We start from the raw sequence: 12,245 nt of genomic DNA on the forward strand, positions 1-12,245 counted from the left end.
GTTTTTACTTTTAATTATTTCTCACTACTAAACTTTTAATCTTGTGTATGTCTTGGTTTTGATTAGCTTTCAATACATCAAATACGTTGTAATTTTCACAGAATGATGGGGAACTTGATATTTGGGCTTTCTCTTCTGATTGGTCAAATTCCTGATGGTGGTGACTCATGAATGAGCGCAAGCTTTCAGGAAGTTGTGATATAAATGAAGGGAAACGTTTCACAAACATGTTTTCAAGCATGAAAATGCTTCACATCCGGCCATGTAATCGACTTAGCATCGGGGATACAATACTGTATGAAGGTAAGCAACAACAAAAATTACAGCAGGAGATCTCCGTTTTGTAATTATGTTCATTACTTGGGTTTCTGCAACATTATGGATTATGCCATTTTCAGTACTTTTTTTCCCCCGCATTCTTCTGTAGTAATAGTTGCAAATGTTGAAAGTGTGTTAAAATGCCAGGTGAGGTAGAAAACATCTGCAGCTGCGAACAAAAGAAGGTAATTATGTTCATGCTTCCTTTGTATCCTTTTCACTTTGTGTACACATGATGTTTGTAAAATCCATTCATAGAGCTAATGCCAAAACAACACAGAGATCTGAAACAAATTTCATCTACTGTTGGGGGTTCAGACGCATGTCTTTTCATGTTGGAACAGCTTCAGCTTTTACCTTCAGTCTCCCTGGAAAGCTGTGTTGTGCTGGGGCTCATTCATGACGCAGATGCCCATAAAGGGCAGCAAATGAATCCAAACATTTCCATAACTGTGTTGCTGACCAGGAAAAACAAAATACATCTACTGATTCAAGATGGCCAAGTCTTTAGGGTAGTAGAAAGGGGCCAACTTGCTTTTCTCTGAGAGTCAAACTCCAAGTGCCGAGCTCTGGGAAGTGGTGGTGATTCACTTGTTTCTTGTGGGATAAAAAACTTCCACTTTAAAAACTGCTCATGGTGTGCATACGGCACCATTATCGCGCTGTCGGGAGAATTTGACCCAATAAAGTAATTTGGGTACCAAGGTGTACTTATCAGGTTGCTCAAAAAATAGTCTTGGAAGCGAGAGTTCAAGACTATGAAATAAATCAGGTTCCTTTTGCATTAAAACACTAAAACATGGATACCTGTTTATTTAAAAGCTTTGTGAGATGTTTAACATGATGGTACACCACTTTAAATTTACAGATAAGCCAAAACCCACGGAAAAACATGCCAGGGGTAATTTATGGGTGTTTTAATTATTCATCCTCAAATAGTATTTTCTGGGTCAGAGTTTTGCTGAATTTATTTTTGAAGTAGCTAACTGGCCAAATTTAATTTATATGATTGAACCAGTTGGAGATGGATGGTTGACTACTGGAAAGGCACCACTAGCTTTAGTACTGACTGACAAGATTCTGTATGAACTGAACTTTCTAAGATACATTGAGATAAATTTCCTGAATATTTCAATCTCCCCCACAGTGGCGGGAAAAACAACATGTTGAAAACTGAGCAAATCACTGGATATACATGTTGTTTGCTCTGAGAAAGTACATAATAAAAATTGTATGGCTCCAAAGTCAGTTATATTTAATTTTTTTCACACTTTATTAAAAAATAAAAATAAAATAAAATAACATTTAAAAAGGTTTTGGCTTTGTTTAGGCTAATGTCATCTTCTGCTGTTAGAGTTTTTTACTTTTTTCTTTGCATTCAGGTCAAAGGTCCCGTATTATGCAAAGTGCACTTTCTAAAGTTTTTTACGCATCCCCTCCCTGAGAGCAGCACGGATTGGGCGTGGACAGGCATGAAGATGAACGTTTAAGGGTTTAGATACAGAAACGTCTCGTTCTCAGTAGAGTTAACAAGAGCCACGTTTGGAATGACTGAATTTGAGGACCAAGGCTGAATTTGGGGTAATGCATTTAGAAAACAATGTTGTCTGACCGCTGACACCCATGTAAAACGATTAAAACATGTATGATATGGGACCTTTCATTTCTGAAATGTTTCCCATAGACAGCCATGGAGGAAAACATTGGTAGGACATGATAAACGTGTGGATGTCACTGTCCTTGAAATTCCTCAAATTTCTGGTTTGTCATACAAGTTTTTCTTTCTTGACTTAAAGACATCACGGTGTAATGTATTAGCATGATGCAGTTTGCCATTTTCAATCAATCACTGCACAAATACAGCTGTAAAAACTATATCTGTATATGTACACATGCACACATATGTTAACTTCCTACATAGGCTACTTTTAAAAAATGATTTCTTTGAATCTTTTTCTCAAATGGTTTGATGTTTGGAAATTGCTTGAGTTTGTTTCACAGTTTTACCTGGTTCATTGTCATGCTTTTCATAGTTCTGCTCGCTTTTAAAATCTTTCAATTCAATGTTCCCCTTGGATCATATCCTCCATCTGAATTAAAAGAAAACATTTATGTGCTGGTATTTAAATGTTACTTACTTACATTGTTGTTGCTTCTGGTAAATCCACCAAATCATAAAACTTAAGAAGTCTTAACTTCAAGAAGAGTTTGCTGGTATGTACCTTAAATACCGTCTCACAGACAACTCTCATTGTTTTTTAATGTATGTGTTAAAGGTATCAAATAGGTTTTGTAAGTGTTTTCCTATAGTCTCAATATTTCAGATATGGCAAACAGTAAAGAAGATGAAGTGATTTTTACCTCTGCCAAGGAGGTCATGTTTTTACTGGCGTTTACCTATTTGTCTGTTTGTTTGTGTTCAAGATACAACTCAAAGTTAAGGACGGAGTTTCATGAAATTTTCAGGAATTGTTGAAAATGTGGAAATAAAGAACTGATTAAATTTTGGTGGTGATCTAGATCACTGTTTGGATCCAGGAACATTTTAAAGGATTCTTTAACATTATACTTGGCAGAGGCTTGTGCTCTCCAAATGCTTTTCTAGTTTAAAAATGCTTTAATTTTCCTAATTAATGAAATGTTTCCTGTTATATTTACTAGTATATATTTTATGTACAATTTCCAGCAGATCTTGTGGTTAATAATTACACCAAAGATTTCTAATCATACACTCTCTCTGAAATAACATCCTCTATATTCACTTTTACTTTACCATTTTTACTACAGTTTACAAACAACATAATTTTAGTTCAATTTAATTTAATGGGTAATCTATTTCTATCAAGACATTTTTTTCATTTTCTGTGTTACCCTTCCCAAAACCTGCTGCAACTTACTGCATCCCCAGTGCACAAAATACCCAAACAAACAAAAAACATTTGTGTCATCTGAAAATAAGACCAATTTAAGTGGATCAGATTCTTACCAGATATAATTTATGGAAAGAATGAGTGTGACCATTATCAACTTTAGTTTATATTCATCATTTATTTTTCTTAAAACGTCAGCACCTAAATGGTCAACATACAACCTGATAGTGTAATTTATGAAAGAGAACAGTCTCTTTATGGACTATGACAAGCTAGATAAAAACACAGGTGGTGGAAAAACAAAGAAAAGAAAAGAAAACATAACAAAAAAAAAAACCAAAACAACAACAAACAAAACAAAAACACTAATATAATACACAGCACATAAAGTTTGAAAACTGTCTAGTAAACAGGAAGAGAGGAAACAAAGCAGCACCATGGCTCCTGTTTTTGCACTTTGGGGGAGGCTTGATTTCCCACACACACTCACTCATTCTCACAAATATGCTTGAGGAAAAGTCTGGAAGCTTCTAAGAGCAAAAAAAAGTTCTGCTTGACAGTAAATTTAGGTTTGACTGTGACAGCCATTGTGGTTAGAAGCAAACTTGGAGTTGGGTTGTAGTCCTGCAAAGAATAAAGAATGGCTAATAAAGAAAAAAAAACAAAAAAAACAGGGAGGTGTTGCTGAAAGGAGGCGGGGTGCCCAACATGCCTGGCATCCCAAGGTCAGGAGCGAAGCCCTCCGGCGGGAAGTGCTGTGAGGAATGGCAATGTCATTCAGAAACCTCCCTCACCTCACCGGCCCTGTCAATTTGCCAACGATAATTAATCTCTCTCCGGTTAAATATAAAGATTGTAAATCACAGCATGAACCAGCACCATCGGGGGGCCTTCATCTGTCAGCTACATACCTCGGTCTTTTGTAGGCAGAGCACTGGCTGAGGCAGCACACCTACTGGTCCTCCTCATCATTTCTTTCACATGGAGGTGTCCTGTAGAGGATCATCAAGTCACTAGTCACGAGAAAAAAATGACTATCCTAAAAACCCACATCTTTACTTCTCAGAACCACTTTCCACTCAATTTAATTTGTGGTTCATGAATATGTATATTTTTCATATGGAAGATAAACTATAACACATATAAATATAATGATCACCCTTGAGTTGTCAGTGTAATATGACTTGCATTAGTTATTACAGCTTGAAATGACAATGAAGCTTTTCTCATTTAGAAAGTAGTGCAGCTTTTTCTGAAAGAAGAACTCTTGATTTAATGTTATTCAAAGCTACAAACCTGATGACTTAATAAAAAACATAAACATAAAAAGTAAGTGAGTAAATGTAAGAGAAAATATCTGTGGGAGTCTGATATAGTATTAAATCCACTTTTCTTGTTGATTGTGTTTATGTCTTCCTGATGAATTAGAGAGATATTTAATGCAAAAAAAAAAAAAAACCGGCTACATTGATTTTTTCCGCAATCTACGAACTGAAAACGCTTTCCATAATGAAAAAGTTAAAAAGTAATTAAACACAACTGATAAGCTATTTATAAAGGGGTCTTATTAATGCAACTTGATAATTGATGATCTCCAGTGGCTGGTAAACAAACGTGCAGCGTCTCTTCTTTAAATCTACAACAAATCACATCAGTGAAATCATGACACACGCAAAGGGGTTCATATTTGACTTGATAAGTTTAATTTAATTTCTACCAAAGGCTTCTTTCTGCTCACTGCAGATACGAATATCATTACAAAACCATTAGGTATTGATTTTGAGTACGCAAAATCTAGAAAGTTGAGCTATACTCAAAGCCACAGTAAAGGTAATTCAATAATTTGTAAAAAAAAAAAAAAAAAAAAAAAATAACATTACTGTGTGTGTTAGAGTTCATATACACCAAACTAAAGTGAAGACCCAATCCAACAAGAGGCTCCTCGCTAGGTCTCCTTTCAATGCTGATGTTTAAATAAACAAAATAGTGCTTGAATTCACCACAGAGAAAACTTCCAGCTGATGTCTTGGACAGTTTGCATGTTTGAAAACACATGTTGAAGTTAATTTATGTTGCACTTGACTGGAACGTAGAACTGGCATAAACTTAGAACAAGGAAATGGATATTAAAAGCAAAGAAAACTAATAAATATCACACTGCTTGCATCGAATGCCAAGGAGAAAAGGTGTGTCTTGAACTGGGATCTGCTTTGGATTTTAGTCTGGATCTGGTAATATCTAAGAGCAACTGGCTGGATGTGAATCTGATCTGCTAAGCGGCTAAAACTAAAGGCGAATCCATTTAAAACACACATACAGCACGTTGCTTGTGCAGAAGGGGGCAGTAGAATGAATGTTAACAGTAAAAAGTAAAAAAATGTCAACACCGCGGCAAGTGTTTTGTGCTTTTTATAAAAGTCAGAGCTGGTCTCTCCTCAGTCATGATTTTCAGTTGAACTGTGGTGGCTTCACACAACAGGCTCATGTGAAAATGTTGCTTCTTTTGGTGAAATAAAGAAGGGAAAAGAGATTGTGTGTGGCACCTTAAGTTAGCTGTCAGCGCTCTGCGTCAGTGCTGCCCTTCTTGCTTCGCATTCTTACTGCTGAACAACCAATCAACTCGGAAAAGTTGAACTTGCTGAAAAAATGCTAGAAGGGTGTGACAGCAGAGGAAACATTGAAAATAGAAGAAAGACATTCTTTGATGCACCAGACAAAAATTCTCAGCTTGGTGTGTAAGGGACCTTAGACAATTGCTTAAAAATGTTGTAAGACAGAGAAGCATGTTCCACTGAATTATGGAGTTGGGCTTGAAGTTTCTTTGTTAGTCTGAGTCAAAATGACTTGAAGGTTAAAAACAGTTCTGGACATCAGCTTGATGAAATATAAAAAAGGTTTTATTACAAAAAAAGCATCTAAAAAAAGCAGATCTGAAATTATCTGGTGGACTACTAGGCTGCAGAGAACATTAATGTTTTTAAGAACAGGCTCAAAACTCGTCTTTTTAACTTGGCTTTTAATAAGTATTTACTATATTAGTCTGGACATTTAATTTATTTATTTGTACCCAATTCTTTTTCATGATTTTTTTTTTTTTTTTAAATCTGCTTTTATAATCTTTATTGTATTGTTTTTACTTGAAATATTTCTTGTTTTATTATTACTACTATTTTTATTTTATTTTTATTTTAATGTATTTTATCATTTTTAGGATATTTTCCAGTGTTTCCTCAGAGGGACCCCTCTGCAGTGGGTGTCATAATGGCCATGGCTGCAGTGGCGCCTTTCATGGCTTTGGTCTGCAACGGTGCCCCTGGTACTGTGGTCTTGTTGACTCCTGGTGCAGATGGCTCCTGTGATGGTGTTCCTTACCAGACTGATCTGTGCTCAGCAAAAAATAACTAGGTCAGTGTATGTGTAATGTTTAAGAGTAGTGTTGAAAATTGATGTTGTTTGGGTGTGTGTATGAGTGTGTGTGCATATGAATGTGAGAAGGGAAGGGCTGATGAATTTTCTTTGTTGTGTTTTTATTTCATGTAAAGCACTTTGTGTTGCATTTTATTGTAGAAAAAGTTCTTTATAAATAAAGTTTGATTTGAACTGGTGACATCCTCAAAAGTCAGCATTGTCCCCACTTTATATAGACCCCACACATCTGCATCTAATGTGAGGAACATGTGATTTGCATATGTGTAGAACATGCAACGATAACATAAAACATGCTCTACAGGCTAGAGACTAAAAGCGAACTTTGCCCATAACAAAATAACATGAATGGGCCTTATACACCGTGTTAGCTTAACCGCTAGCTCAGTGCCTGTCGGCTAACAAGCTAGCTAAGATGTACACATTGTTGCAGATTAAAACTACAGTGAAAAGATGGTCCTTGAATTTCTTTTGAGCCAAGACAGGGTGATGAGAGAGTTAAGGATCATTGCTAACACCCACCTCGTATTTCACCTTGTACTTTTACAAACATTGACAACTGGGAGCTGCCTGTGCGCTGTACCACAGTTTATAGTATCCCAAAAAAGACTGTTCTTGTCATGTTAGAGGCTGACGTTCTGCAGACATACAAGCGCAAACCCACCAATACAAAACTGACATTACTGTCAACTTATTCCAAAGTTAGGTTAGAGAGAGAAATATTGAATTTCTGAATCACCTCCATCAGAAAACACTGCAATTTTTTTTTTCCAGATTTTGAAACTTAATATGACATGACTGGTGATTGTTCTAATCATTCATGATTAAGTAAATTATTAACTACATTCTTTATAACATGTTTTTCTGCAATGTGACAAACTAAACACGTTTCTTTTTCACTTAGATTTTTAAGGCAAGGTCATCTAAAGAATTTAAGTAAACTTCAACAATTCTTGTCAGCATTTGAAAAGAAATCTTCCAGACATGTTGAAATTGCCTAACAATTATACAACTTGCTAGATTATTATATTGGACATAGTATTTTTCTATTTTTGAGCATGTTGCTTAGCTCTGGCCCTGCATTTGTTCTGATTTTTCTTTTGACTTTTAAAGAAACAAAGAAGACGCTGGCAGCCATGATACACTGAACTGCTGAATTAACTGAATGGTTATTATTATATAACCTATGGTAGCATTACAATAATAAATTTCAAGCTGTTAAACTGCTCATAGCCAACATTGATGGATAGTGAATAAAAAATGTATTCAGTGAGCAGAATGATAAATAAATGTATTAAGGATTGTGTGTCCTTTACTTTCACGGTAACTTTGCTATTCTGTGTAGTTTGAGGTTAGATTATGTGACAGCAAGCATACAAAGTGGTCTTTAAATAATTATTTATACTTAATCATGTCTATATGTCTCACTTGATGACAATTTCTGCACTGTTGCTTTAACTGCAGAACACTAAACGTCCTACATGTCCCTTTAGATGCAGTGATATATTGACAATAATAAAGATGTTTGTGAGCTTCCAGGAGGCAAACTCTGCTATAGTCTTTTGAACAAGATGTTAGCGAGTCACTGTTGTCTTGTTAAATGCTTTGCTGAAAGTTCGACACTCAGCCTCCCAGGCTACACTCAGCACCACCAACGGTTGCTTAAGTCATGAGGCTGTTTCATGCTGGGTCCCCATGGGTGAGGGAGGAATGACAGGATAGCAGAAGAGGCAAACAACAAATATGGGCACACACACAGTCACCTTTAAAGTGTATGAGAGATCCCTGATGCCAGTGCTGCCATACTGCATGACTAATGCAGCCTGCGAGTCACTGCTTCTCTTCACTGAGTCCCCAAGAGCTGAATTAATTGGCTGTCATCATGGAATCTCTCATTCTCTCTCTGTCACACACACACAAACATACATGGCATGATCAAGATATAAATAAACTGCAACAACATGGCATTTAAGTGAAAGGCAGCCATAAACACGACATGCAATGACAGGTGCTCATACTTAGAGACCACACCAGACAAACAAGCCGCCCCAATGAAATACAAATACAATCATGTCAGGAAATTATACATTCTTATTTGTTTTTATTTGTTCTTTATGTATCAGAGCATAGTGAAAATATAATCTGGTCCTTACCAGGTGTTTATTGAGGTAAATACAACAGTAGGTGAACAAATGCTGGAACAAAGTGGAGAAACGCTGGGCGCACTCATACTGAGGGTGAGTAACAGCCAGGCGCTGCTAATCAACTGCATTTAATAACTCATCATTAGCAGGCCTGAGAATTTTTATAATTACAAATATGCTTTAGCATTTCAATAGTCTGGAAAATTACCATGTTTGCTACACAAAACCAAGGAGGAAAGACATCAGCAATGATACCGGAGAAGAAACTGCAGCGCATCAATCTCTGAAGGGCTATAAGGCCATTTCCCAACTATTTGGAGTCCATCGTTCCACAGTGACAAATATAATTCATAAGCGGAAAACATTTAAGGCAGTTGACAATCTTCTCAGCGGTAGACATCCCAGTCATGCACAGTCAGATTACGTAGTGGTCAGAGGAATTGGAAAAAAGTGAAAAGCTACATGTCAGACCCCACAAGCCTCAGTTGGCAGAATAATGGATACAATCAGAAAAAGAGCAATATGGCTTATTTGGCAGGCTTGCCAAGAGAAAGATTCTTTTATCTCAAATGAAAATGGCAGCACAGTTTAGCAATGCACAATTGAGCAAATCAAAAGACTTCTGGAACAAAGCCATTCAGACAAGGATTCAGCATTTGGCTCAACTGTTTTAAAAAAAAACCAAAAACACATGATCTGTGCAGCATATAATGCATTGTTGTTCATTTGAGGCTGTCTGGATATCCTTTTCCACATGGATTAAGTGAATGTTGGATATTATGTTGATTAACAAAGAGTGTGATTATTCATCAATCACTTGTTTATGTTATTTTTTTCTTAAAGTATTGGGATTGATCGTCAAGTAATCGGCCAATTGACCCTTTACTGGTTTGTCTTGTTGTTTTTCTTCTGTTTTTAAGAAGGGGACAGGTGTTATAAGCTTTTACTTCTTCCTGCTCTTTTTTCATCATGGTGGATTTTTTTTTTGTTTTGGTTTTGCAGTGATGTGAGGTTGAGCAGCGCCATGTGTGAAATAAATAAAATAAAATAATTGAATAAATGAATACATAAAAAAACATATATATATATATATATATATATATATATATATATATATATATATATATATATATATATATATATTGGTTTGGTTCAGCTTTGAAACGTTTTACTCTTAGGTGAAATACAGTCAGGTAGAGGTCTTCAGTGCATGTAAGAGGAAATCTCAATCAACAAGCTTTCAAAGTGAAAAGACTACTCTCAATGACATCAAATTAGTAGCTGCTGTCAGTTTAGCTGTGACTCACTGAGGCTACTTTTTTATTCAAAGCACGTTTGAAGACCACCAGAGCCGAGGAAACAATCATGCTCTGATAACAGTGTCGCAAATAACAGGCTGCCGAGCCATTAACCTTATGTGCTGAGATTGTGTAGGTTTATTTTTTGCACCGAACAGAACGGACTCTTGCCATGTGAACAGTGATGCATTCGCTGACTGATGCACGTAATGAAATGAAAAATGGAAACTTTGAGGTGCAATGAGGTGCATTTCAACCATTAAGTGGTGCTTAAATGGAACGAGATACATAAATTGTAATTTTCACCTTTTTTGTCTGATAGATGGTATGTTCACTACAAAAAAATGTCCAAGATGTCTCACTTCATATGAAAGGGTTAAAAAAAAGAAAGAAAAAGGTTTACATGTGAAAACAGTTTCTTTAATTTTAAAAATCAGTGTATACTAAGAAACATTCTGCTTCTGGCCCCACTGTGGAGCACCTCTTGGATGAGTGCGCTGCAGCACTTCTTTTCTTCTACATATGTTCTACGTTACTGCCTGATAGCATATTGAACATGTAGCATTTTTAAGCTCCTTGTCTTTGTTTTGACTTGCAGTTTTAGTGCTTGCATTCTTACTTGCATTTAAAACCATAAACAATATTTCTATTTTCTCAACAGTTTGTTCAGAGGCAGTGTCATTCCAATCCTCCGCCTTTGCATAATACCGTCTGAGTAGTCATGCAGTGTAATATCTTGTCCGTCTGAAAGGATTATATTTCTCCTATGAGTGAGATCTTCAGTATATCATGCGAGCAGCAGAAAATTTCCATCGTGCTGTGACTGTGATGTGTTGTGATGTGAACAGTGCATTATTTCAGACTGAGAAGGCTTTACCTTTTAATGACCTCAGGCATGTTTCGCTCAAGTGTGTGCAGATATGTGTGTTTGCGTGTGTGTGTGTGTGGAGTAGGGTTTGTTCTGCCTTCTTTTGTCCTCAGAGCTTTCCTTTCCAAAAGACTCCAGATGTTGCCGTTTGCTCATTTGGGAAGAGACGGAGCGTTCAGGTGTGTGAGAGATCCTCAATGCAGAGAAGATGAGCGAAAATAAAGCCCCACTGTGCGTTTCTATGTGTTTATGGGTGTGCACGGACACAGAGAATACTTATCAGGAAAGTTATGACTAGGGTTTGTACAATCATAGCATGGCTCTTTGCTGCTTCACTAGGCTGCAGAAGCTCAAGTCAGAATTTTAATGCTTTTTATGGTTGCAGACTCTTATAAACTATTTAAAGCAGGAAGGCGATGTGAACATCCAAACCCCTCCCTACAACCACCACCACCACACACACAAACACACACACACACACACACACACACACACACACACACACACACACACACACACACACACACACACACACACACACACACACACACACACACACACACACAAAGTAATAACAGTACATATACAGTGCTAGTCTGTTTCAACAATGTGAATCAGTGGTTGGCACATTCTTAAAAAAATCATGTGTGTTAAGCAGAAGTTACTTCTTCTGTGACACAGAACAAAGTGTTTACCTAAAAAGTGGCAAAGATGACGTCAGACAATATTTTCATGAGATACTGTCTTAAAAAGTTTGGATACAATTTCCCATTAAATCCAATGGGAACCGTTTTCTAAACTTTTGACTGGTAAAGTATTTTACTTAGCAATAAACACAGCTTAATAGGTGACTTTGATCAAACTTGTTACTAAAGCTACATTTCCACTGAGCAGGTCAGTTTGGGCTGGTATGGTCAGGTATGCTATTTATTATGTTTTTATTACAAAATCCCTCTGTACAACAGAACCAAACTGCGTCTTTTCTGGGCGTCCTTCAGTTGTAGGTCCATAGAAAATGGTATGATATGGTTAAGGCAGAGCTGTTGGCCTCACACTATACAATCCATCCATCGGTGGAAAGAAAAATGTCAATGCCCACAACAAAAGAAAGCACGAATCAAATGCAACATCCGCGTTCAGCTCATGGTTGTCATTGTTGAAACGACAAAAGGAAAGGGATTCCTGCAAACAAGAGTATGGTCTGGTTGAATCTGGAACTACAAACTTTCCAAACAATAATTGTTTTATTTCATTGCTGTTTGTAGTGTCACGTTAGTTGTTGTCCCACTTTTATGAGTCAATGCCAGGCACTTGGTCTAAA

The sequence above is a fragment of the Telmatherina bonti genome (genome assembly GCF_933228915.1).
Source record: "Telmatherina bonti genome assembly, chromosome: 12".
Classification (NCBI taxonomy): Eukaryota; Metazoa; Chordata; class Actinopteri; order Atheriniformes; family Telmatherinidae; genus Telmatherina; species Telmatherina bonti.